The 5,965-nt window shown below is 39.1% G+C and overlaps 1 pseudogene; it reads left to right on the top strand.

Moving 5' to 3' along the window:
- The first annotated feature begins 4,649 nt into the window (after positions 1–4,649).
- LOC143651559 (non-histone chromosomal protein HMG-17 pseudogene) lies at positions 4,650–5,481 on the top strand (annotated as a pseudogene).
- Positions 5,482–5,965: the final 484 nt, after the last annotated feature.

The following is a 5,965-nucleotide window of genomic DNA, read 5'->3' as shown; positions in this document are numbered from 1 at the left end:
GATCTCATTACAGTTTCGAACATACAGTATTGAACAGGGATTAGAAGAAATGGCTGTCTTTACAAAATGGGATTAGGATTAAAACATGGCTTTTCTAAGGGACATATATCATTACAAACCAGTACAATGATGAATATATATATATAAAGAATGTTAAAAACAAAAACAAAACAAAAGAAGTAGTGAAAAAAATTGTTCTTCAAAAATGAGGGGGGGGACAGGGAGGGGTCAAGAAGGTGGCTTAGCAATGTGCGTGTTTTAGTTCATCCTCCAGAACAACTACTAAATAACCAGAAACAGTACAGAACAGCTCCCAGAGCCACGTCAGTGACCGGACACACAGCGTACCCCAGTCAGGACCAGCTGGACCAGCTGCAAGCCTCCCCAAAACCGTGAGTTCCCCAAGCCGTGGCAGCCGGTGCCCGGCACCCCTCCCCCACAGGCGGCTTCCCAGAAGGAAAGGAAAGAGACTGTAAACCTGGTCAAGGCAGAGGTCGCTCATTGGGCTCATGGAAAAAGAGGAAAGGGGAGGAAATGGAGGCTTTAGTGGCTGTGTCTCTATGGAGACTTGGTAGCCTCTGGATTCAGCAGCGGGACTTCTCAGGCTGCAACTGCCCCAGGCATAGGCAGAAACGGGCTGCTTTCAGGGCTGTCTCCCAACTGTGCCTTCCCCAGGAGAGGGGTGAAGCCCAACTCAGGTGGAATCCCTCCCCCAAGGAATTCAGACCCCAGGGCTTGGAAATTTGAAGCCATTAAAACCAGCCTACAACCTCTCCTCTGTCTCCACCACGCCCACAGCAGGGAGAGTCTTCCAAAGTTAAAAGTGCCACATCTTTTGCTGGTGCAACCAACAGGCAGATGTGCCACATATGGGCAGGATAAGAAAAACAGACCCCAGAGACTTCACAGGAAATTCTTTTAACCTGCTGGGTCTCACCCTCAGGGAAAACTGAAGCAGGTGACTCCTTGTCCCTGATAGGAGGCCAGTTTAGTCTGGGAAAACCCGGCTGGAGTCTATAATACCTACGTAGACCCTCCTAAGGGTGGGGAGGGAAAAGGCACCATACAAGCAGGGCAAGAAACAAGAAAACAAGAACTAAAAATTATTCTCTGTTAAACAAAACCTAAGCTAGAGGTTCAGAAAAAGCTGAGCTGAAGGTCAAAGAACAGATAGACAACAAATTCATCCAGCAAGAAAACCCTAGGTAAGAGAAGTGAAAGCAATCACCAGAATAAACTAATTAAGGTAATTAAATGTCTAGACACCAGCAAAAAATAACAAATCACACCGGGAAAATTGAAGATATGGCCCAGTCAAAGGAGCAAACCAATAGTTCAAATGAGATAGAAGAGCTGAAACAACTAATTCAGAATATACGAACAGACATGGAAAACCTCATCAAAAACCAAATCAATGAATTGAGGGAGGATATGAAGAAGGCAAGGAACGAACAAAAAGAAGAAATGGAAAGTCTGAAAAAACAAATCACGGAACTTATGGGGATGAAAGATACAGTAGAAGAGATGGAAGAAAACAACGGAAACCTACAACGGTAGATTTCAAGGGACAGAGGTTAGGATTAGTGAACTAGAGGACGGAACATCTGAAATTCGACAAGATACATAAACTATAGGGAAAAAAATGGAAAAATATGAGCAGGGACTCAGGGAATTGAATGATTATATGAAGCGCACAAATATACGTGTTGTGGGGGTCCCGGAAGGAGAAGAGAAGGGAAAAGGAGGAGAAAAACTAATGGAAGATATTATCACTGAAAATTTCCCAACTCTTATGAAAGACCTAAAATTACAGATCCAAGAAGTGCAGCATACCCCAAAGAGAATAGATCCAAATAAACGTTCTCGAAGACACTTACTAGTCATAATGTCAGAGTTCAAAGAGAAAGAGAGGATCTTGAAAGCAGCAAGAGAAAAGCAATCCATCACACACAAGAGAAACCCAATAAGACTATGGATAGATTTCTCAGCAGAAACCATGGAGGCGAGAAGACAGTGGGATGATATATTTAAATTACTAAAAGAGAAAAACTGCCAACCAAGAATTCTATACCCAGCAAAATTGTCCTTCAAAACTGAGGGAGAAATTAAAACATTTTCAGACAAAAAATCACTGAGAGAATTCATGACCAAGAGCCCAGTTCTGCAAGAAATACTAAAGGGAGCACTAGAGACACATACGAAAAGACAGAGAAGAAAGTTGTGGAGAAGAGTGTATAAAGAAGGAAAATTAGATCTGACATACAAAATACAAAAGGCAAAATGGTAGAGGAAAGTATTACCCAAACAGTAATAACACTAAATGTTAATGGACTGAATTTCTCAATCAAAAGACATAGACTGGCAGAATGGATTAAAAAACAGGATCCTTCGATATGCTATCTACAGGAAACACATCTTAGACCCAAAGATAAACATAGGTTGAAAGTGAAAGGTTGGGAAAAGATATTTCATGCAAATAACAACCAGAAAAGAGCAGGAGTAGCTATACTAATATCCAAAAAATTAGACTTCAAATGTAAAACAGTTAAAAGAGACAAAGAAGGATACTATCTACTAATAAAAGGAACAATTAAACAAGAAGACATAACAATCATAAATATTTATGCACCGAACCAGAACTCCCCAAAATATGTGAGGAATACACTGCAATCACTGAAAAGGGAAATAGACACACCTACCATAATAGTTGGAGATTTCAATTCGCCACTCTCATCAATGGACAGAACATCTAGACAGAGGATCAATAAAGAAACAGGGAATTTGAATATTACAATAAATGAGCTAGACTTAACAGACATTTATAGGACATTACACCCCACAACAGCAGGATACACCTTTTTCTCAAGTGCTCATGGATCATTCTCAAAGATAGACCATATTCTGAGTCACAAAGCAAGTCTCTATAAATTTAAAAAGATTGAAATAATATAAAACACTTTCTCAGATCATAAGGGAATGAAGTTGGAAATAAATAATAGGCAAAGCGCCAGAAAATTCACAAATATGTGGAGGCTCGACAACACACTCTTAAACAACCAGTGTGTCACAGAAGAAATTACAAGAGAAATCAGTAAATATCTTGAGGCAAATGAAAATGAAAACACAACATATGAAAACTCATGGGATGCAGCAAAGGCAGTGCTAAGAGGGAAATTTATTGCGCTAAATGCCTATATCAAAAAAGAAGAAAGGGCAAAAATACAGGAATTAACTGTCCACCTGGAAGAACTGGAGAAAGAACAGCAAACTAACCCCAAAGAAAGCAAAAGGATAGAAATAACAAAGATTAGAGCAGAAATAAATGAAATTGAGAACATGAAAACAACTGAGAAAATCAATAAGACCAGAAGTTGGTTCTATGAGAAAATCAATAAGTCTGATGGGCCCTTATCAAGATTGACAAAAAGAAGAAGAGAGAGGACGCAAATAAATAAGATCAGAAATGGAAGAGGAGACATAACCAGTGATCCCACAGAAATAAGGAGATAATAACAGGATACTGTGAACAACTTTATGCCAATAAATACAACAATGTAGATGAAATGGACAACTTCCTAGAAAGGCATGAACAACCAACTTTGACTCAAGAAGAAATAGATGATCTCAACAAACCAATCACAAGTAAAGAAATTGAATCAGTCATTCAAAAGCTTCCCAAAAAGAAAAGTCCAGGACCAGACGGCTTCACATGTGAATTCTACCAAACATTCCAGAAAGAATTAGTACCAATCCTGCTCAAACTCTTCAAAAAAATTGAAGTGGATGGAAAGCTACCTAATTCATTCTATGAAGCCAACATCACCCTCATACCAAAACCAGGCAAAGATATTACAAAAAAAGAAAACTACAGACCAATCTCTCTAATGAATATAGATGCAAAAATCCTCAACAAAATTCTAGCAAATCGAATCCAGCAACACATTAAAAGAATTATACATCATGACCAAGTAGGATTCATCCCAGGTATGCAAGGATGGTTCAACATAAGAAAATCAATTAATGTAATACACCATATCAACAAATCAAAGCAGAAAAATCACATGATCATCTCAATTGATGCAGAGAGGCGTTTGACAAAATTCAACATCCTTTCCTGCTGAAAACACTTCAAAGGATAGGAATACAAGGGAATTTCCTTAAAATGATAAAGGGAATATATGAAAAACCCACAGCTAATATCATCCTTAATGGGGAAAAACTGAAAACTTTCCCCCTAAGATCAGGAACAAGACAAGGATGTCCACTATCACCACTGTTATTCAACATTGTGTTGGAAGTTCTAGCCAGAGCAATTAGACAAGAAAAAGAAGTACAAGGAATCAAAATTGGAAAGGAAGAAGTAAAACTATCACTGTTTGCAGATGATATGATACTCTATGTCAAAAACCCTGAAAAAATCCACAGCAAAATTACTAGAGCTAATAAATGAGTACAGCAAAGTGGCAGCTTACAAGATCAACATTCAAAAATCTGTAGCATTTCTATACACTAGCAATGAACAAGCTGAGGGGGAAATCAAGAAACAAATTCCAGAGCAGTGTGAAGAGGCGAGAACGACCCCTGGACCGAGCAAATCCCGCACGCTGCTGCATCCCCGCATCCAGCACCTACGTCCCACTGCTGTACCACCATGCCCAAGAGAAAGGCTGAAGGGGATGCTAAAGGAGACAAAGCCAAGGTAAAAGACGAACCACAGAGAAGATCTGCAAGGTTATCTGCTAAACCTGCTCCTCCAAAGCCAGAACCCAAGCCTAAAAATGCCCCTGCAAAGAAGGGAGAAAATGTACCCAAAGGGAAAAAGGGGAAAACTGATACTGGCAAGGATGGGAATAACGCTGCAGAAAATGGAGATGCCAAAACAGACCAGGCACAGAAAGCCGAAGGTGCTGGAGATGCCAAGTGAAGTGTGTGCATTTTTGATAACTGTGTACTTCTGGTGAGTGTACAGTTTGAAATACTATTTTTTATCAAGTTTTATAAAAATGCAGAATTTTGTTTTACTTTTTTTTTTTAAAGCTATGTTGTTAGCACACAGAACACTTCATTGTTGTTTTTTGCGGAAGAGGCAAATGTCACTAATAGAATGTCTCCAAAGCTGGATTAACATGGGAGAAGACACCTTTCTCCTCTAGTTTTGAGAGACTTCGTCTTTACTCCCAGGATATTGGATTCCCTGATGTTGATATACATTAGCCACCTTGGCACAAATGCCTTGTGGTATGGAAAAACTAAAACTCATTTTTATGTCCTCATGTCCTTTTCTTCCTCTCAGCCTTCAGCATAGACTTGATTCCCTGAAATCTGTTGAGGTCTGACCCCCCAAAATTACCAGAATGTCAGGCAATCTAGACTTTCCAGTGATGCCCCTGAGGGGCATCCTGCAAAAGAGCAGCAAGTCCTTGTTTAGGTTGTGGATCTTCAAACTGATAATTCTGCCATTTTCATTTCATTTCCTGAAAGTCAGGGTCAGCTCGTGAAAAGTTGTGAAACAACATGCTAAATGTGAAATGTCAACCCTCACTCTAAACTTTCCCTGTTCAGAGCATCAAATGAAGACTTCATCGGGTTTTATAGGGGCTTTCTGATTTTGGTAGTCCATTGAAGAAGGGAGTTTGAAAGTTGTTGTATACTGTTAACGATTGTCTGCCCATGTCCTGCCTGAAATACCATGATTGTTTATGAAAAGTATCTTTAATAAAGCTGGATACAGTTTGGCTTGGAAAAAAAAAAGAAACAAATTCCATTTACAATTGCAACGAAAAGAATAAAATACTTAAGAATAAATTTAACTAAAGAGACAAAAGACCTATACAAAGAAAACTACAAGAAACTGTTAAAAGAAATCACAGAAGACCTAAATAGATGGAAGGGCATACCATGTTCATGGACTGGAAGACTAAATATAATTAAGATGTCAATTCTACCTAATTGATTTACAGATTCA

Source organism: Tamandua tetradactyla, chromosome 12, assembly GCF_023851605.1.
Source record: "Tamandua tetradactyla isolate mTamTet1 chromosome 12, mTamTet1.pri, whole genome shotgun sequence".
NCBI classification, from domain to species: domain Eukaryota; kingdom Metazoa; phylum Chordata; class Mammalia; order Pilosa; family Myrmecophagidae; genus Tamandua; species Tamandua tetradactyla.
This window is presented reverse-complemented; position numbering and strand designations above follow the sequence as displayed.